The sequence below is a fragment of the Belonocnema kinseyi genome, chromosome 6 (genome assembly GCF_010883055.1).
Source record: "Belonocnema kinseyi isolate 2016_QV_RU_SX_M_011 chromosome 6, B_treatae_v1, whole genome shotgun sequence".
Classification (NCBI taxonomy): Eukaryota; Metazoa; Arthropoda; class Insecta; order Hymenoptera; family Cynipidae; genus Belonocnema; species Belonocnema kinseyi.
The window spans coordinates 47,244,750-47,267,363 of NC_046662.1; the positions used below are offsets into that span (position 1 = coordinate 47,244,750).

General features: G+C 25.5%; 2 protein-coding genes across 4 annotated transcripts in view; one reads left to right on the forward strand and one right to left on the reverse strand.

Moving 5' to 3' along the window:
- LOC117175713 (peroxisomal leader peptide-processing protease) overlaps positions 1-22,614 on the forward strand; it is a 288,980-nt gene that overhangs the window by 42,718 nt on the left and 223,648 nt on the right. Inside the window, exon 1 of one of the 3 annotated variants that reach the window (XM_033365484.1) lies at positions 16,978-16,995. The exons of the other annotated variants lie outside the window; for them this stretch is intronic. The gene's annotated coding sequence lies outside the window, so the exon portion shown is untranslated. Of the gene's footprint in view, positions 1-16,977; positions 16,996-22,614 lie in introns of those variants that run through there. 3 annotated transcript variants of the gene reach the window in all.
- Positions 1-22,614, reverse strand: part of LOC117175370 — a 135,202-nt gene that overhangs the window by 26,176 nt on the left and 86,412 nt on the right. The gene's annotated exons all lie outside the window — the stretch shown is intronic.

Consider the following 22,614-nt stretch of genomic DNA (forward strand, 5'->3'; position numbering starts at 1 on the left):
ATTTCGAACAAAAAATTACAGTTTATATTACAATAAAAAATATTAAATTTATTAAAAAATAAAATAATTTTAAAAACTTAGATTTGTCACGAAATTGTCAGGAAATTTTGTTTTGATTTGTCAGGGAATTCTCATATGCCTGGAAAACCTGGAAAGATCAGGAATTTTGCTAAGTCAGGGAATTTTCCCGAAAGCGTGCTTAATTTTTTTTTAATTGCTCTAACCAAATACTTGATGTTTTAACAGAATAATTAAAGTTTTAATAAAATACTTAAATTTTTTATATAATAGTTGAATTCTTTAACTAAAAAGATAAAGTCGCAACAAAAAATGTCAGTTTATATTTCAATAAAATAATATAAAATGTATTTAAAAAAAAGAATTTCAAAACCTTAGATTTGTTAAGGAATTTTTAGGGAATGTTTGGTTTGATTTGTCAGGAAATTTTCATATGCCTGGGTATCTGGACAACTACTTAAGCGAAAAAAAAATTCAAATAATTTCTCAAAACAGTTATTCCAGACAAAAACGAATTTTGACAGAGCCAATACTTTGGTTAATATATAGTATATAACGCGCGTATTTATGGAATTCAACGAATTTATGGAAGTTGAGATTTCGTGGAATTTACAGAATTTACGAAATTCAAGGAATTCTTGGATTTCTTACAATGCCCAGCATTCACGGATTTCATAGAATTAGCGGAATTCGAGGAATTCGCCGTATGGACGGAATACAGAGAATTAACGAGATTCAAAGAATTCATGGAACTCCCGGAATTTAAGGTATTTGCGAAATCTAAAGCATTTAAAGAATTCACAGAATTCAAGAAATTTACAGAGTTCATGGAATGCAAGGAAATTGAACGAATTCAATGAATTCATGGAATTGGCGGAATTCAAGAAAATCAGGGAATTCACGGAATGTACGAAACCTACGGAATTCACAAAATTCAAGAAAACCAGGGAGTTCACGCAATTTACGGAATTAACGGAATCCGAAGAATTCACGGAATTCATAGAAATGATGCAATTCACGGAATGCATGGAGCACATGATATTCATGGAAATCACTGATTTCATGGAATTAGCGGAATTCGCGGTAAGAACGGAGTACAAAGAATTAATGAGAATTCCGTGAATTTCATTATTAAACGCAGTCCGTGCATTCCCAAAATTTCGTGAATTCCCTAAATTCCATGAATTTAGTAAATTCCACAAATTGAGCGTATATTGTAAATTCCGCAAATACCATTAATGTCGTGAATTTCATAAATTAGATGAATTCCATCAATTTCGCGTTTTGATTGAATTTTATTAATTCTGTGATTTTTATGAATTCCGTGTATAACACGAATTCCGCGAATTGCATTAATTCTGTGAATGACTGAAATTCCATTAATTTATTTAACTTCATGAATGCCATAAATTAAGCGAATTTCTTTAACTCCATTCATTCCGAGAATTCCATGAATTCTGTGAAGTCCATAAATTAAGCGTACTCAGTAAATTCCGTAAATTTCATAAAATCGATGAATTCCGTGAATTACTTGAATTCCGTGTTTTCAGTGAAATTCTTTAATTCAATCAATTCCGTGCATTAAATAAATTCCACGAATTCCTTCAATTCCATGAATCTTGCAAATTCCTTGAATTTCATGATTTCCGTGAATTTCATAAGTTCCGTAAATTCCATGCATTATGCATGTCATAAATTCCGTGAATTTCATGAGTTTCGTGAATTGTGGGAATTTCTTAAATTCGGTGAATTCTTTGAATTCCATTAATTCCGTGATTTCCTTGTACATAATTTTCGTCTTACAAACGCATTAGTACATGTATTGCAATGCTGGACGGTGAGTTCACGATTTACAATACTTACAATACATGTATTGCAATTTCGTCAATCAAATACCATGTTTGCAATGTTACCTTACGCTTGTATTGTAAAAGTGTTGCAGAATTCCAAACATTTTTGACAGTGCAGAAATATCAGCAAATATTTTTTAAAGACATTTTTTCGAAAGCGTGCTTAATTTTTTTAAGATGCTTTAACAAAATACTTGATTTTTTTAAAAAATAATAAAATTCTTATCATAATAGTCAGGGAATTTTCAGATGCCTTAAAAAACCTGAAAGTATCAGAGACTTTTGTAAGCCAGGAAATTTTTCCGAAAGCGTGCTTAATTATTTTAAATTCCTTTAACAAAATACTTGATTTTTTACTAAAATAATTACATTTTTAACATAATAGCCAGGGAATTTTGATACACCTGGAAAAACTTGGAAGTATCAGGGATATTTTTTTAAGTCAGGAAATTTTTCTGAAAGCGTGCCTAATTTTTTTTAATTGCTTTAAGAGAATACTCGATTTTTTAACAAAATAATTGAATTTTCAACCTGAAAAGCTAAATTTCCAACAAAAAAACTGTCAGTTTATATTTCAATCAAGAAGTTTGAATATTATAACAAACCAAAAAAGTTTTAACTTAGTTTTGTTACAGAATTTCCAAGGAAAAATAAAAATAGATTTTTTCTAAATTGTTAATACTTCAAATCAAGAAACTAACTTTTTTAAAACAACTTGAATTTTCAAACAAAAATGACATTTTAAACCAAGAAAATTATTTTTTATTACCAACAAAGGAGCATTTTCTACTAAAAAGATGGATCTTAAAAAAATGAAAAAGTTACATTTTCAGTTAATTTTTTTATTTTCCTTCATTATTAATATTCAAATATTAGCATTTTATTCTTGTAATACTTTTAACAAAGAATCTTTTATAAACGGAATAAAACAATATTTCAGATACAAATTTAAGATTTTTAAATTGATTAATTTAATTAAAAATGTCCTTTCTACAGTAAAAGGTGGTTTTTTAATAAAAATCTTTCTGGCCGAAAATACAAGTGTTATTTTCAAAATTCAATTGTTTTGTTGGAAATATAGCTTTTTTGCTGGAAAGTCTTCTTTCTTGGATAAAAGTGAAACTGTTTGGTTGAAAATTTAATAATTTTGTTAAATGTCATATTTTTTGGTCCAAAATTCAATTTTTTTTTTGAAAATTTAACTGTTTTTTCGAAAATTAAACCATTTTGTTGTAAATTTACTTTTTGTGCAAATTCATATTTTGCTGCTAAAGAATCGACTGAAATATTTTTTTGGATAAAAATTCAACTATTTTCTTAAAAATGCTCTTGTTCAACTAAAAAAATAATATATTTATGTTTAAATTTCATCTTTCTTCGATAAAATGCAGCTGCTTGAATAAGAATTCATTATTATGTTTGAAAATTTTTGTTGAGAAATTTACAAAAAAAAAATTTTCTTTGTTAAAAAATTTATTTCTAATATATCTAAAACTTCTAAAACTGAACTTTTTAAATTGAAAATGTAACTGCATAGGTAAAAGTTGAATTACTTTGTTGAATGTTTTTTCAATGAAGGTTCATCTCTTTGGTTTAACATTTAACTCTTGTTGAAAATTAATATTTTCCAGTTGAAAATACAATTTTTATGCAGAAAATTCATTTTTTGGCTTGAAGGTTCCAAAATTTAGGTGAACTTTTTTTCTCTTGTCATTGAAAAATTTTTATTCATTAAAAATTCGAGGTTTTAAAATTAATTTTGTTTTGTATGAAATGTCATCTGTGTTTGGTTGAAATGTCGACTATTATACTTTTTTTTTAGAAAATTCATCTCCTTAGTTTGAAAATTCGATTATTTAGTTTTGAATTTAATTAGCTTCTTAAAAATTTAAGTATTTTGTTTAAAAGTCAACGTTTATGGTTTTTAAATTTTGTTTGAAGTATTGTGAATCATTTTTGAAATTTTTTGAAAACATCTAAATATGTTTATAAATAATAAAATCTTCCAGATTCTTTTTTAGCAATTTTTAAAATCTTTCAGAATCTTTTTTATACCCTTTTAAATATTCTCTTGAAATAAATGTTGTAAAATGAACAATTATTTAAAATTTTTCCATCAATTTACGAAAAAATTGTTATGCTCTTGAAAACCTTTCAGAATCTTAAAAAAGCTTCTTATTTTATTCTTAAAATCTTCAAAAATCTACAATATTTTTTAAATCAGTTGAAATCTTTTCAAGTGTAAAATTATTTTTATGTTTTAAAAACTTCTAAATGTCTTTAAAATTTAGTCGGATCTTAAAACCTTTCAAAGTATTTAAAAAGCTCAAAAATTTTATTGCAAAATTTTAATACATCTAACATTTGCTCTAAAATTGATTGAAATCTTGCCAAATTTTAAATTATTTTTGAACCGCTTTAAAACTTTGTAATATCTTCTGAAATAATTTAAACTTTCCTCAAAATTTTCTAAGTTCTTTTTCGGCATATTTTCAAATTTTCTAAACAGAATGTTAAGAACAGAATTATTCCCTTATATTAAAAAACAGTTTCAATTGCACTTTTTTATAAATAACGTGTAGAAACATTTGGAAGTGGATTGCATCATTAAATAAAATTAGTTGTTTGGCTAGTCTTGTTTCAATCTATTTATGGCATCGCTGATATCCTCAGGAGATAACGTCAATTTTCGTTATAATTTAACTGATTAGGGAAATGAATTATGTTGCTTATAAATACCATTACAATTTTTCCGTTGGGGTCCTGATAAATGTGTAAGATCTGTTCTAAATTTAGATTGTCATGTGGTGCTAGAAAACTAAACATTCCACTTAAAAAAATTGATTAATTACTTGGTATAATGAAAATGAAAAAAGTTGAACATTGAGCAGACCTAAATTGAGTTCTCGAATTCAATAAGCCGCCCCAACTTAATTTGCAATTTAATATTTTTAAGCAAAAAGCCATTTTAAACTTTTGTATTATTTTGTAAGCATCCTTGGAGTATACTGTATATACATTGAATGTGTAACAAATTTCAGAAAGTTTCAATAATATTTGGCCGAGTTATGAAAACTCATGTTTTAAGTAATTATTGATTTTCGGAAAATTTTTTAATTTTTTAAATTTCTAAGTTTAAAACTAATTATTGGACAAAAAAATGAAAGTAGATAGAAAAGTTAAACATTGTTGAGAAGATTACCTAAATTGAGCTCTCTGATGCAATAAATTGTTTGACCTTATTTTCAAATTGAATATTTTAAAACCAAAAGCCTTTTCAAATGTTTTTGTTATTTTGTAGACACCCCTAGAGTATACTTTTACTTGTACCAAATTAAAAAAAAATATCAATAATATTTGGCCGAGTTATGGCGACTCATGTTTTAGCTCTCATTGATTTTCTGAAATTATTTTAATTTCTAACCCTAAAACTAATTATTGGACAAAAAATGTAAATAGAAAAAAAGTTGAGCATTGGCGAGACCATTACCTAGATTGAGCTCTCGGATGCAATAACTCGCTCGACCTTAGTTTGCAATTGAATATTTTTAAACAGAGAGTATCCAATTTTCAAACAGTTTCAATAAAATTTGGCCGAGTTATGACAATTAATGTTTAAAGTACTCATTGATTTTTGGATTTTTTTTAGTTTTAAAAAAATTTTTAACTTTATAAATAATTATTGGACAAAAAAATGTAAACAGAAATGAAAGATGAACATTGTAGAGATGATTCCCTCAATTGAGCTCTCAGATTCAATAACTCGCTCGACCTTAGTTTGCAATTGAATATTTTTAAACAAAAAGAAATTTCATACTTTTTAATTGTTTTATAGATATCCTTGGAGTATACATTGTATGTGTAGCAAATTTACAAAAGGTTCAATAATATTTGGCCGAGTCATTGCAATTTACTTAAATTAAACTCTAATGCAATAACTCGGCCGAACTTAATTTTCAATTGAATATTTTGAAACAAAAAGCCTTTTCAAGCATTTTTATGGTTTTTAAGCATTCTTGAAGTATACTTTGTATGTGTACGAAATTTCAAACATTTTCAATAATATTCCGCCGAGTTATGATGACTCATGTTTTAAACACTTATTGATTTTCGGAAATTTTGTCATTTAAAAAAAATATTTAACCTTAAAAATAGTAATTGAAAAAAAATGTAAATAGAAAAAAAGTTGAGAATTGGCGAGACCATTACATAGATTGAGCTCTTGGATGCAATAACTTGCCCGACCTCAGTTCGCAATTGAATATTTTTAAACAGAAAGCCATTTCAAACTTTTGAATTTTTTGTAGGCACCATTGGAGTATATTTTGTATGTGCACCAAATTTAAAAAAGTTTCAATAATATTTCGCCAAGCCATGATGACTCATGTTTTAAACACTTATTGATTTTCAGAAATTTTGGATGTTGTAAATTTCTAGCTTTGAAAATAGTCATTGAAAAAAAATGTAAATAGAAAAAAAGTTGAGCATTGACGAGACCATTCCATAGATTGAGCTCTCGGATGCAATAACTTGCCCAACCTTAATTTACAATTGAATATTTTCAAACAAAAAGCCATTCCAATTTTTTATATTGATTTATAGAGTTATGACTATTAATCTTTTAAGTACTCATTAATTTTAGGAAATTTCTTATAATTAAAAAATGTTAAAAATGAAAAATAACTATTGGACACAAAAATTGTTAACAGAATGAAGTTTTACCTTGTTATTCTATACAAACCTCTATTTTTAGAAACTTAATTTTGTGAATTTGAAAGTTTCATTTATTAAGCCCGGTGGGCCAACGCTTTTGGCTTTGTCCTCTGGCAACTTTACAAATTTCTAATTTAAATTTTAAAATAACATATTTCTGTAGCAAATGAAATCACGCATCTTTTTTTCTAGACAAGAAAATCTTAGCAATTGTAATTTTTGAAGTAAATCTGAAACCCCCAAATTCTTTTCGGTTTTTACTCCAACTTGTCATAATTCAGCCAATTATTTAAATTTTTTAATAAAATTTACAGGAAATATTCTTTATGATGTTCTGCGACTGTTAGCGTAAATTATTTACGACAACTTTTGCTCAAACTAAAGTTATAAACTTTAACCTGCGACAAAGCATAAATCATGCATTTATAATTTTATATTTTCAAGCTCATTTCGGCCGCACGTTCAAAAAATGAGACTATTATGATATAAAAATATCAAAATGTGACTATTTTTATAGAAATTTTTTAAATAATCAACAGTTGTTTTTAAATCGAAAAATATGACCGCAAAACGGAAGCGAACTTTTTTTCGCTGGACGCACATTTGGAAGAGACAATAAAAATCTGGAAGGTTATAGAAAGCCAAATTTAAAAATAAAAAAAAGTTAGAATTTACTCACTATTGCTGCTCCGAAACTTGTTAGCCGTCATCAACTAAACAGCTGTTTAACTTGATATAATTACGCATGCGCACAGAGGCCTTATTGTAAATTCAGTTAGGCTCTTGTCGCGTAAGGGCCGAAATGTGAATTTGCGAATAATTTAAAGTGAGATTATAATTTTTCTATCCATGAAAGAATATGCTAACAAGTTTATTTAATTTAAAAAAAAAGTTTAAATAATTTAAATCGCAAAAAAATTTAATTTCAGCAACTTATTATTGTAAATCACGAAAAAATGACTCAGTGACTCACGTGAAGAATTTTTAATTGCAAATCTATAAAATTAATCAATTTCAATTTTAAATGTTCAAATATTTATTTCCAAATCTTAAAAAGTCAAGAATTTTGAATTTAAATCTTCACAATTAAAATACACGTTTAAACAAAAAATTTTCACAATTACACCATTTTGAACTAATAAGCATTCAAAATTGATGAATGTTCAATTGTAAACCTTAAAAAATTAATAATTTTGAATTGCAAGCCGTCGAAATTGAAAAATTTTCAATGGTGAATCCTTAAAATTGAACTATTAACAAAGAAACAAAAATTAAAAATTACATACCTTTAAAATATAAATCTTCAAAATTGAAGAATTTTCAATTGCAACTCTTCCAAATCGCTAAAACTTTAAATTTCAAATCTTAAATTTAAAAAGTATATAATTTTGGGAATTTGTAATTAAAAATAATGCAAGTTTTTAATTTTAAAATGAAAAATTCTGTAATTCTGTTGATTGCCATTTGAAATTTTTTCAATTTAGAACGATTAGAAGTGATAAATCTTGACCTTCGATCTTCAAAATCATCTCAATTTTAGATTTATATTCTTTTATTATTATTTTAAATTTAATCTTGATTTAATTTAATTTATTATTTTAACTTTATACATTCTTAAGATTTAAAAATATTTAATTTCAAATCTTAAAAATTAAACAATTTTCCATTGTGAATCTTGAAAATTGAACTACTCTAGAAAATACTTTAAAAATTACAAAACCTTAAAATATAAATCTTAAGAATTGAATCATTTTTGATGAAATATTTTCATTATTCAAGAATTTTCAACTGTAACTCCCAAATTGTAGAACTTTCAATTATAATATTATTATAATATTTGAAATAGAATTACAATTAACAATTTTGTAATTTTGATGTTTAAAGAACATTCAAAATTACATCTTTCTAAATTATCACATTAAGAATTGAAGAATCTTCAATAACTTCAATTCTTGCAGATGGCTATTTCAAAATATGTTTAAAATTCAATTATTTTAAACTGTAAATATTCCAAAATAAACAAAGAAAAAATTTCAGAATGAAGAAAATAATTTCAAGTCGAACACAAATTTCTATTGAAACAAATAAAAAACTTTTTTGTTTAAAGCAAAGAAATTTCTCTTTCACTGAGAGCTAATAAATTTTTTTCTTTGATTCGAAGAAATTTCCTTTGAACCAATGAATATTTTATCTGATTATTAAAAAAAATCTTATATCGCTATATTAGGATATAATATAAAAATATCCCAAATATGTCAAAGCCGTTAAAAATTAAAATTAAAATCGTATGAAAGCCGCTGTAGGTATTTTAATATTTATTTTAATTTGTGATTATTAATTGTATTTGATATAATTATACAAATTTTTTTCCAAAGGGAAAAACACAAAATACTAATTTGCCTCTCTACAGTGGATAATGTAAAATACAGCGAATAATCGTTAATTTACCCCCTTTCCCCATTTAACAGATTGCAATATCCCCCCTCTGGAAAAAAACCTCTTTCGTAACTTATGAATGGCCCCTGTTTAGAGATTGTTAGAAATGAGTGATGTACGTGAATTATTAAAAATTATCGTTGGATAATTAATAAGAATTTGTTAGCATAGAACTCGAGAGATACTGACACTTGTTACGTCAGCATCGACTCGTTGCAGAAAAGCTTCTCTGGAATATATTGACACAAGAAATTTGCATTGCACTTATACTTTCTTGTATCTACGATGAGATGTTATTTTTACTAGAATTTTTTAGATGAAGGTATATAAGGGAGTGTTGGTATCAATTATTCATTGTTCTAGTAGTTATGGCGTAGCACAAGAAAATGCAATAATAATTTAAAAGTTGACCTACTTCATCTTTTTGCAAAAAGCACTCACGCACATTATCTCTAAATCCAAATTAGTAGAAATTTTACTTGAAAAAAATTGTTTTCTCATAAACTGATGGTAAAACTAATAGGACAAAATTAAATAGATAATTTTTAAAGGAAAAATTATTTTTTAAATAGTTGAATAGAATTAAGTTAGTAGGTAGTTAGTAGTTAGTTAGTGAGTTAGCTATTAGTTTTTACGTATCTCGTAGTTTTAAACAATTTAAAAATTAAAAACACTAAATGGTCTCTCTTGTATTTAAAATCTATTATTCATTTTTAAGGAATGAAAATCAAATAATTATTTTGCGTTGCAATTAAATAAGTCTATTTTGTGATTAACAAATTAATTTTAATAATTCAAAAAGTATTATTTGTTGCAAATAATTGTCTTGCACATGCAATCACTTGAAATAAAGGCGCCAACGGTATCCAATACAATTTTTGATGCGACGCATGCGCAGTACAAAAAGGTACTAAAGTGTCTCGCTCTGTCACTGGTATTATTATTTATAGGGAAGTATTAGTAAAATAAAAAAATTAAAAATACATGAATTTTAAACTGATTCTCTGTAATTTTCTTCTTTCTCTACAAATTCTTCTGTTCCTATCTATTATTCTGGTTACACCTGCGCAAATGAAGGTGTGGTTTTGACGTCGCTGAGCAATCACATTTGTAATATGACTACACTGACACAACTGAAACATTTTTTTATTTTAATAATTTTCATGAAAAAGCGTTTTGAAATTTATTATTTAAATAAAAAAATTGTATATATACAGGGATAAAAAAATTGAAAGAGAAGGAAAAGGAAGAAAATTACTGAGAAGTTTAAAATTCGCTATTTTATTATCAGAAATCGTTTTTAAAAAATAATAATAATGACTTATCAACTCAATAATTGATGATCTTTTTACCAATTAATTTATTTGATTATTCTTACATACTGTATTAGTAGATTTTTACTAATTATCAGTAAGAAAATCGACGATATTTAAATTAGTCAAAATTGTTTACCCATTAGTAGTTGTCTACTGATTCCGATTTAAAAAGTATATTCGCACAACTAAGGTTTTTTTTTGGAAAAATATCAAGCTTTCTTTTAAAGTGGATTTGAAAAATTTTAAAGTTAAATAAACTAGAAAAATGTTAAATAAACATTTTAAATCGTAATTTGTTTATGAAAATTAAATATTTGATAGCATTTTCATACCATAATCGGGACCATAGGGATCCGGTAGTTCAAGTATATCAATTCTATTCTATTTTATTAATTCTATATGGTAATTTTATAAATTAATTAATTACAATTTAATTTTTTTGTAAAAAAATTCATCATTTTGTGTTAAAAATTTAACAATTTGATTGAAACTTGTCTTCTTTCTTGACTAAAAAATCTTTGCTGGTTAAAAAATCAACAATTTTGCTTAAAATTAATCTTTTTTGGTTAAATTTCAACTGTTTTTGTGTTTTTTTTAGAAAAATCGTATTTTGGATTGACAATTGAACCATTTGGGCAGAAAATTAAATTTGTTTGCATATTCATATTTAGACGTTAAAAATTAAAATCAAATCTTTCTATTTTTTTAAATTTCACATTTTTTCGTTATACTCATATGTTTTTTATTAAAAATTTTTTTTTTGTTTTTGAAGATTCATATCTGGTTGAAAATACCTTTTGTGTTGTTGAAAATTGATTTTTTCACAGAAAATTAAACTATTTTAGCTGAAGATTTATCATTTTAGTTGAAAGTTAATTTTTTAAATGAAAGTTTAACTGTTTTGTAGAAAATTGATATTCTTTCATTAGAAATTTATCTATGGTTACATTTTTTTTATAACTAATTTTTTCAAACTGAAAATGTAACTATTCTAGTTGAAGATTTATAATTTTAGATGAAAGTTGAACCATTTTGTAGAAAATTAAACTTTTTTGAATAAAAAATCATTAAAAATACTTGGGTACGAGTTGAAATACTTTGTTAAAAAAAGTTTATTGTTGTTTAAGGTTTATTTGTTTGGTTAAAAAACTATTTTGTTTAAAATTCGTTTTTTGTGTGTTAAAATTAATTTTTTTAAACTAAAAATCCAAGTTTTCCACTTTTTGTTGAAAATTGATACTTTTTAGTAGAAAATTGAACTAGATTGTCAAAATTTTAATTATTTTGTAAAAAATCTTTTGTTTTTGAAGATTTATCATTTTAGATTGAAATTCATCTTTTTTCATAGAAAATTAATATTCTTCTTTGAAAATTCAACTTAGAGCGTTTCAAATTAAATTGAATATAGTGTATTAATTAATTAAAAACAAAAATTTATTTCCCTATTTTCCATATTTTTAGAGTATATTGGCCTTAGTAGAAAATTCAACTATTTGATTGAAAATTAACTTTTTGATTGAAAATTCATATTTTCAAGTTCAAAATTAAACTGTTTTGTAGAAAGTTCATTTATTCGGCTTAAAAGTTGAACAATTTGGTTGACATTTTTTTCTTCACGATTAACAAATCTTTCTAAGATCTTAGATTCTTACTTGAAAACTTTCCATTCGTAAAAATGTACTAGGAAAAAAATGGTAAATATTTAGGAATCAAAATTAAAAATACAACCAATTTTATGTTGCATGAAAATCAACATTTATTAATTAATTTTTAATTTTTTAAGGCAAATAATATATCGCAGGTATCGCGATAATTCGCATATTTCGAATAATATATTTATAAATGGTCAAGTTTTAAATTGACAATTTTTTATTTGGCTGCGTGAGGGGTAGCAATTCGGTAGCGTGAGGGGCAGAAATTTGGTAGCGCGCGGGACAGTCGCGTAGAGGCCTCTGCCCGAAAATGTAATTAATATTAAATATCAATAAATAATAAAATAATAAATAGAAAAATAAAAGTATTCAATGTGGCATCAACTTACGCGTTACTTTTTGCTGTTTTGCAAGAAGGGTCGTTAAACTTTTCTTTAATCAAATTTATTGAAGATTAATTTGTTGAAACTAGATTATTTGAATCAATCTTTTGCGTTCTAGAAATGATAATCCGGAGATTCTTAACAGTTTAATAAATGCGTATAAGTGAAACTGTTTTAAAACCTGATCGGTATATTAGGTTAATCAATTTTTTACATCCTAGAAATGATATTCTGTAGATTCTTAACAGTTTAGTAATGCGCAGATTAAACTATTGTTAAACCTGATCGCTATTTCAATGATATATACTTTTTGATCATCATTGAAATTTTTCACGTGGAATCTTCAAGGACAATTAGTAGAATTTTTATTTATCACAATCATTAATCACTACATGATTAACTATTTTCATATCGTGACATATATATCATTAATTAAACTGGGTTATAAATCTTTTATTTAAGAGAAATTTTTCAATTTTAGGAAAAATTCTGATCTAGATTAAAAGGGGGGATCCCGTCATTTTTCATCTATCTGAAATCAATCAACTTAATTTTACAACTTTTATGTTTGATGGGACTGACGTTTTAACTAGGCTCTCCATCAAACGACGAATCACTGCCTAATTTGAACATTATTTCGACTAACAAAATAATCAATTTCAGTTTCAAATAAAATAAATAAAAACGAAAAACTCTTTAGAATCGATAATTACTTTTCCTTGGGTTTAATAAAAATTTGTTGGACTAAAATAAAATATTTTTCTTTTTCAAATGTTTAGACATGATTCAGAGTTTTTTTGATTGCATAAGCTATAGCTTCGATGTCGACCGGAAAATAATAAAATTGCAGTTAAACCAAAATTAAATTCATAGTTTAACAGGAAAAATGATATAATTAAAAGAAGTAGTTTCACATCTGACGTTCATTTCCACTGAAATTGCACCATAATTCACTTTCAGTTTCGCTGAAGGCTTTTTGCATTTAGCATTTGTTTTTATCAATTTGAAGGTCAAAATTTTAACACTTTGAGATTTTCTTAAACTTATTACTGCTTGTTGTACAAAAAATAAGGAACTTTTTAGAAAAATAAGAAAAAATCTGAAAATTGAGTACATTTAGAAGAATAATTCTAGTGAATTTAGAAGAATTTAAGTAAATTAAAAAAATCAAGAGAATTCAAAATAATTTTTAAAAATTACGGATAAATAAGTAAGAATTCAGAGTGAATTTCAAATGAATTACAAAATAAATTCGAAAATTTCTCTAAATCTTCAAAAACCTATCAATTCTTGTGAATAATTTTTTTGAAATCTATTAGAATATTAAAAAGTCCCTTGAAATTATATGAAGTTCAATGACATTTTTTGAAATCCTGGAAAATTGATTAAAATGCCTTGTAAGCCTTAAAAAACCAAAAAAATCATTGAAATCCTCGACAAGAATTTTTAAAAATTCTGAAAACCTTATTGCTCTTTTTTTTAAATCTCTTAAAAATTCCTTGAATTTTCATTTCGTTGACATTTTTTTGAAGATCTTGAAAATCCCTGAACATTTATAAAAATACCTTAAGAAAATGTTTTAATCCTGGGCAAGCACTAAAAGTTATTGAAATCTATTAAAAATACCCTAAGATATTTAATATCCTTAAAAAATGTTTAGAATTTTTTAAAATACCCTAAATATTTGAAATCCTTTACAATCTTTTTAAATCATTTGAAATTTTTTAAAGCTCTTAAAAATTCCATAAAATATTTCAAATCGTTTGAAATTCCTTGAGACCCTTCAAAGTTCTTAAAAAAATTTTCTCCAATTTCTAAAAATACCCTAAAATATTTAAAACCCTTAACAAATTTTGAAATATTTTTAAGCTCTTGAAAATTCTTTGGAACTTTTAAAAATACCTTAAAATATTTCCAATTCCTTGAAATCTTTTGAAATTCCTTGGAATTTTTTTAATATGTTGAAATAATTTAAATCCTTTGAAATCTATTGAAGTTACATTAAAACTTTATGAAGCTCATGAAAATTCCCTGGAATTAAAAAATATCATAATATCTTTAAAATCTGGTGGAGTCACTTTAAACGATTGAAATCTTTAAAAATACCCTAGAATATTTCAAATCCTTTACAAACTTTTGAAATCTCTTGAAATTATTTAAATCTCTTAAAACCCCTTGACATTTTTTAAAGCTCTTAAAAATTCCTTCGAATTTTAAAAAATCGCTGAAAATATTTTTAATTCTTTGAAATCCCTTCAAAATATAAAAATCAATTGAAAATTCTTTGGAATCTACAAAATGATCTAAAATCATTTAAAATCCTTTGAAATACCTTTATATTATTGAAATATATTAAAAATTATAAATACCTTAATGTACTTTTTATCCCCCTTGATTTATTTAAAATCTTTGAAATTTTACGAAATCCCGCAATTTTGTAAAACCTAATTAATTTTTTTTATTCCTCGAAATCATTCAAATCGTTAAGAATACCTTGGAAATCTCTTGAAAATGCCTTAAAATCTTAAAAATTCGTTGAAATTTATTGAAATGCCCTGAAATATTTCCAATTCGTTAAAATCTTTTGATTTGCCTTGGATTTTTTTTTAAACTTCCTGAAATATTTTAAAACCTTTAAAATCTTTCGACATCTCTTGAAACTTTTTAATCGACTTTACAATTACTTGAAATCGTTAAAAACATCCCAAAATATTTTAAATAGAATAAAAAAAAAATTAGTGCTTTTACCTTAAAAAAGCGATTACAAATTTATTTGAGACAAAACTTCAGTGAAATTAACACTCACACTCATACTCACACTTGCACCCACACTCTCGCCCTCAATCTCACACACTCACCCAAAATAGCGTTCTTTTTAATTTGTGTGTGTGTGCGTGCGTGTGTGGACCAGTTGAACGATACGTGAATGGATCAGACGGAATAGAGCGGATATATAACGATAAACAAATCACAACGCATGATATGTTATCCTTATGCACTACTCGACATGTCACGTAACGATTGACCGGAACTGTATTCTTGACGCGACAATCTTCTTCGCCGATGACATAATACAGACTATTACGAAGAAAATGAAATCACACGTGGAGATCTCATATTCTCCTTGCATCTGTGCCCATAAATGATCTAACGGAACTAGCGTCAATCATTTATTTATTTAACGCCTGTGAAGTAATTTGGAAAAATATCAGAAATTGCGATCGGGATTTGAAAGAGTCCCACCTAGTTCTCCCTATTTCTGATCGGGCGCTGATCGAAAAGAATGGAGAGGGCCAGGATAGTTCTCTAACGCTGTTTTAGTCGGGATCTAGCTAGAATTTTTAATCAGGTCCTAAGGGGCATACCTTGCCAAGGCCCGTCTACACCTCTCTCTGCAAGAATTTCATCTGAGTTAAGCTGACTAAGGCCCGACTAGTTCCTGACTAGAACTTTTTGGTCCTGTTTATCTTAATCAGGCCCCAACTAAAGCCTGGCTAAAATAAAAGATTGACGCCTAATTAGAGTGCACAAAGTTTTTCTAGGTACAAAAATGGAAAAATTTTAACAGAGCCTTAAAGGGTTCTGACTAGAACTGACTAGTCTAGTTTTTCTAGTGAGATTCTGACCAATACCCTACTTAAAATTGTGAAAAATAGGGTACACTAGTTAGCCACTCACCCAATGATTGGCATGTAAAACTGGCGATGCTGAATGAACAAGGAATTAGAGCGAAGAGCTGTTGAGGTTAGCAGTGTCCGCTTGTTGAAATTATTACTTTTTTAAATAATTAAGTTCGATTCGACCAGAAACTTTTGGATTTTAATTTAAACTAGTAAATGAGCCATTTTTATTTGAAATACAGAATATTGCGCAATATACTCGACTGAGTACTCGCGTACCGCGGCCCTTTCGAGGTGAGAGTCGCAACCGTTGCGTGTGGTCAATCATTGTACTCGTGAATAAAGCGAAAAAATATTGATTCACCACAATATCTGAAAAACAATTGACTAATATCTTTGCAAAAATGCATTTAAAATTGTTTAAACATTTTATAGGTGTTTATTTGTCACTTTTTCTCACTAATAATGAGTGAAAATCATGTCAAAAATTTTTGGCCAAGGCCAATTATTATGCGATTTAGAGGCTAATGACTGTGATTTCAAAATCACTAATTCTAATGTGACCAAAGACTCTATTTCATCACACTTCAGCGGCCAATCATACAATCATTAGAAAATGTTAATCACTCTTTCGTTATAGTCAATCATTGTATTTTGTGACATTATTGATAACTTCTTTGAATATAAATTTAAAAAAAAAGAACAAAATTAACCATCTATTTCAAAATTTTTTTTACTATAGCGTCTTTTACAAATTGTTAAATTAGAAAAAATTTCTTGAGTGGCCAATCACTGTATCGATGTCCTATTACGTCGAAAATAATATTACACATGACAATCTGATATTCTCATTGCATCTGTATCCATAAATGGTCTAACGGAACTATAACGTCAATAATTTATTTATTTCCAGCCTGTGACGTGATCTTAAAAAATATAGTTTCGATGATCAATTATTATCGATTGCCTCTTGCACCAATTATTGAGTATCAAAACTGTTATGAAAAGTAGGTGACTATCCAGATTTATATTATCGAGATTATGTTTATCGATTCGAATTTTAAAAAAAAAACATAATTTCAGCTATTCGCGGCTATGACGCAGCGTTTCGTTGACAACAATTTATGTTTTAATTAGAGCGATATAATCGAAAGAAAAAAATTTAGAAGGGGAATTTTAAACCAAATGGATGAATTTTCATAAAAAAAATTTGTTTAGAACAAAGTTTAATTTTCAACGCAAAAAGTTTAAATTTCGACAAAAAATTATGACTTCAACAAAGAAAATGAATTTTTTATGTTATAGGTAAACTTTCAAGAAAATACTTCCAATTTTCTACCAAATATTTAAATTTTTGAGCTAAAGAGACAAATTTTCGATCAACAAGAATAATTTTGTACTAAAAGGCGAATTTTCGAAAAAAAGATGTGCATTTTCAACTAAACAGTGAATTTTTAACTAAAAATGGAATAGTTAAATTCAAAGTTTAAAAAACTAATTTTCAATAAAATAATTGAACTTTCAGGCAATGAAAAAACATTGTTAACTTATGAAAATGATTTTTCAAATAAAGGTTTGGATTTTTAAACAAAAAGATTAAAGTTCAACCAAGCACAGTTGCATTTTCAAGCCAAAAAGGCGATTTTAAAAAAAGCCAGTTAAATTTTGAACAAAATAAATAACTTTTGTATGATCTAGTGGACTGTTTAAGTAAAATGATGAATCATTAACTAAAAAAAAATGAATTCTTAACAACGCAATTTAATTATCTACCAAGTAGATGATTTTTCAATCAATAAGAATGACTTTATAAAAAGTTGTGGAAATTAAAAAAAAATGAAATTTTCAACCAAAAAATAAATCTTATTCTAATTAAAAAATTGTTTAATTAGAAAATTAATTTTGAACAAAATAATTGCACAAAATAATTAAATTTTTAACAACATAATAAGGTTTGTAACTAAAAGGATCAATTTTCAACAAAAAATGTTAATTTTAAACCAAGTAGTTAAATTTTATAACAGAAGAATCCAGAATATTAATTTTTTTACCAAAAAAGACGAATGTACAGAACAATGTATAAATTTGACCCAAACTGATGATTTTTCATCTAAAAATACGAATTTATATAAAAAAAAAATAAATTTCACGCCAGAAATAATGACATTATAACAAAGTTTTTAACCTTAAAAATTGAATTTTCAACAAAAATGTTAATTTTGAACCAAATAAAAAAAAGTGAAATGTTCTAAAGAAATAATTTTTTTTTAAGCAGAAAATAATGATTTTTCAAAGAAAAAAAGAATAAATTCTCGAAAAAAATTTAATAGATGGATTATTAACTAAAAAATACATTAAAAAAAAATTAATTTAACTTTCAACGCTGTAGTTGAATTTTCAACAAAATAGTTAGCCAAAAAGGATTAATTTATTTTTAAGAAGAATGAACTTTTAACAACTTAATTAAATAAAAAATTAGGTTTAAAATAAAAAAGATAAATTATTAATAAAAATGCTAATTTTAAACCAAACAGTGGGGTTTTCTAACAAAATAGTAGATTTTAAAAATAAAGTGCAACTATTTTGTTAGGAAATTAAATTCTTTGGGTGGAAATATACCTGTTTTTTTAAATAAATTGATCTATCCTACTTTTGACTAAAAAGTCATCACCGTTAGTTAAAAATTCGATTTCCAGGTTTAAATTTGAATTATATACTTTGTTAAAAATTAATTTTTCTAGCTAAAGATTAAATTGTTTTGTCAAAAATTGACTTTTTTTGAAAATTTAACTATTTGGTTTAAATTAATCATTAAATTAACGAAGTAGTTGAATCTTCATTAAAGAATATTAACTTTCTTCTAAAAAAGATTAAATTTTTAGCAAACAAATGAATTATCAAACGAAAAGATATATTTTAAAAAAATTAATTGAATTTCCCACCAAAAAGAATGACTTTGTTAAAAAATTATTGAATTTTAACAAAATAATTCAATATTATTTCATAACAAAACTAAAAATCAATTTTCAACGAAAATTTCAATTTCACTCTTTTTATTATTATTTTATTCTCTTCTCGGGTTCGATTAATTTTGTTTGGAGCTCTACTTTTAAAATAAAATCATTAATTTTAATTTTTTTAAGCATTAACAAAATGTTTGTTTTTATATTTTTACTGCTGCACAAATCGTCGAAAAAACATGCCCCCCACTCCTCCGACAGTATGACGCAGTTTTTGTACGGCCTCTTAACGTATTGACGCAGATAATCAGTAATATTAATGAGACACTTTATTTTTTTTTAATTAATGTGAAAGCTTTTTTATACTCCATAAGGTGTTTAATCTGCAATTCGAGTGTAGAATATGTTTACGACATAGGTCTATTAAAAAATTCTGGTCTTTGATATTTTATTATTCATGGCACTTTAAAACTATTTGAATAAATACATATTAGCAGCAAAAAAATTACATTTGACAAAAAGACTTGGTCGATTTATGAATTGATTGAATTTGCTGAATCTCTGATTTGAAAATTTCTTTGACAGAAATTCTTGTTGAAATATTTTTACAAAAGAGTACAAAAAACGACATTTTATACAGAAATCCTCAAATAAATACATTAAATTAATAATAATATACATATATAAAAACCTTTTGTATGTTTCAAATTTCCTAATTATATAGTTCAATCACTTAAAAAAGAGTTTTAAAGGCATGGTTTTGTTTTCAAGAAAAATGTTTTTATTTTTTCGTAAATTATTGTGGAAAGGGTTTTGGAAAATTTAAAAAAGCTGCCTCAAAAATATTTATTTTTTAAATATTTTGTATTCTTTTACATTGTCTGGAATGCTCTTAAACTCTTTCAAATCCTTTCGAATTCTTTTAACTTCCTTGAAATTAAATTAATTCCTCCGAATTCCCAAATATAGTTGAATTAATCGAAATGGTCTAAATTATCTGCATTTCTGGAATTCGTGTAAATTCCTGAATTCTTAGAACTCCCTAAATTCGAAGGACTTCAAAATAATTCAAAGAATTCAGAGTTATTTAAAAGAATTAAACAAATTCTGCTGATTTAGAGAATTCAGAGGATTTGAAGAAATTCAGGGAATTTTGAGAATTCAAAGAATTTCAGGAATTTAGAATATTTGAGGAATTCAGGGAATTTAGAATATTAAATGATTTCCGACAATTTTAAATATTTAAGAAAATCAGGATATTGAAGGATTATAGGAAGTTCAGAAAATTTGAGAGCAGTGCGGAAACTGAAGGAATTTAGAGAATTCAGAATATTAAAAAAATTCAGGTGATTTAGTGAATTCAAGGAATACCCAGGAATTCAGAATATTTATGCAATTCTTTAATTCAGAGAATTTAAAAAATTTAGAATATTTAAGGGTTTTACGGAATTTAGAGAAATCAAAGATTTCAGAAAATTTAATAAATTCAGAGATTTTCACGAATTCCAGGAATACAAGGAATTTCAGATATTCCACAAATTCAGGATATTTAGAGAATTCAGAAGATTTGAAGTAATTCAGGGAATTTTGAGAGTTCAAAGAATCTAATGAATTTATAATATTGAAGGAATTCAGAATGTAAAAGGATTTTTGAGAATTCAGAAAATTCTGAATATTCAAGGAATTCAGGATATTCAAGGATTGTATGAAGTTCAGTGAATTTAATGGCGTTTAGTAAATTCAAGGAATTTAAATAATTCAGAGTATTAAAAAAACTCAGGTGATTTAGAAAATTCAAGGAATTACAGGAATTCAGACTATTGAAGCAATTTTTTGAATTCAGAGAAATTCAGAATATTTAAGGATTTAACGGAATTTAGAGAAATCAATGGTTTTAGAAAATTTAAGGAATTCAGATATATTCGCAAATTCAGAGAACACAAGATATTAAAAATATTCAAGGAATTCAAGGAACTCTGGGAATTTCGAATTAAAGCAATTTAGAGATTTTCAGTAGTTTATCAAATTCAGGGATTACATTGAATGTTGATAATTTTTGAGATTTTAGAGTAATTAATAAATTCAAGGAACTTTAGAAATTCAGAATATTTAAGGATTTCAAAATATTCGAAAATTTCAAGGAATTCGGAAAATAGAGGATTTTAGATAATTCAAGATAATTTTTCAGAAATTAAAAAAAAATCAGGGACATAATCCATATCACAGAATTATATAATTTAAAGCAATTTTGAGCTTGAAACATTACTTTATATATCAACATTTGTTTTGAACGTCAGAATGTTTCCTTGAAAATTAGTTTGAAAAAAATAATTTCAAACTTGTTCAGGAATCTAATGATAATTTTATTATTTTTGAACCTAAATTTTTCCAACAATTTTTTTTAAATCCTTCAAAATAAAAGAAAAGTAACTTATAATTTCCTAGATTCATTTTTGAAAATTTTAGACATCTTTTTAAATATTTTGAAAAAATCAATTTAAAAAAATTCATTTTTAATTTTTCTAGGAATTTTAATACAATTTTTTTAATCATTTGAAATCATTTGAAATCTTTCAAAATGCTTAAAAATCTTATACCTTTTTTGTGCGAAATCTTAAAAACTCTACATTTCGTTTTAAATATTTTAATGTTTTAAATTATTTTTGAATCTTTTCAAAACTTATAAATATATTTAAAAATTACTAGATTATTTTCGCACTTCATGATTGTTCAATTGTCATTTATTAGTAAAAACAAATTTTTTGTATCGTATTAAATATTCTCTTAAAATTAGTTTGTCAAAAAAAGTCGTTTTAAATTTTTCTTAGCAAGCTTAAGAATTTTTTGTACTTTCTTAAAACCTAAAAGATCCTTCAAAATCCTCAAAATGTAATTTCGAAATCTGCAAAAATCCAAATTTAGTTTTCATTTTTTGAAACCTTTTCTAGTTTCAAAATAATTTTCGATCGCCTCAAAACTGGTAAATGTCTCCTAAAATGATAATTGTTCAATTGTTATTAATTGCATCAAAATTCAATAATTTCCCTTGCATATTCAAAATTTGTTTAATAGAAGAAATAAAATGATATCGTTCAAAGTTTAAATGTATCACTCTGAAATATTAATTATTAAAAGGCTTTCTATTTCAAATCATTCAGTTTAAAAGTGTTTAATTTTTAACATTTGATTTATAATTGCTTATTTTAAAATAAAAGTAAATTATTCCAGAATATTAAAAAAAATGTATTTTCCTTAATTAAAAATGTTCAAATAGAATGGGTTATAAATGGATTATTTTAGAATAATTTAGATTGTAACAATATTATTCATTTATTTAATTACCTTTTCTTTCAAATTAAAATTATGTTTTTAATTTTTAATTTTCAATAAGTTGTTTAATTTTGAACAGATTCAGAATCGTGCTGCAAAATAAATTATTATTCAATTTTTTATTAATCAAACTACAGTTCAATGTAATATATTATAATCGCAAAAGTTTTTGCAAAAAGGAGAATCTTTTTAAAATTTTAATTTCTTGTAGAAACTTAAATATTACATATACACATCCTACAAAAATTTACAGTAAAGCACAAGTCGCAACTATGTGAGGGTACGTGGGTTAGTGCGTGGGTACGTGGGTCAGCATTCACACATGATAAAGTTGCG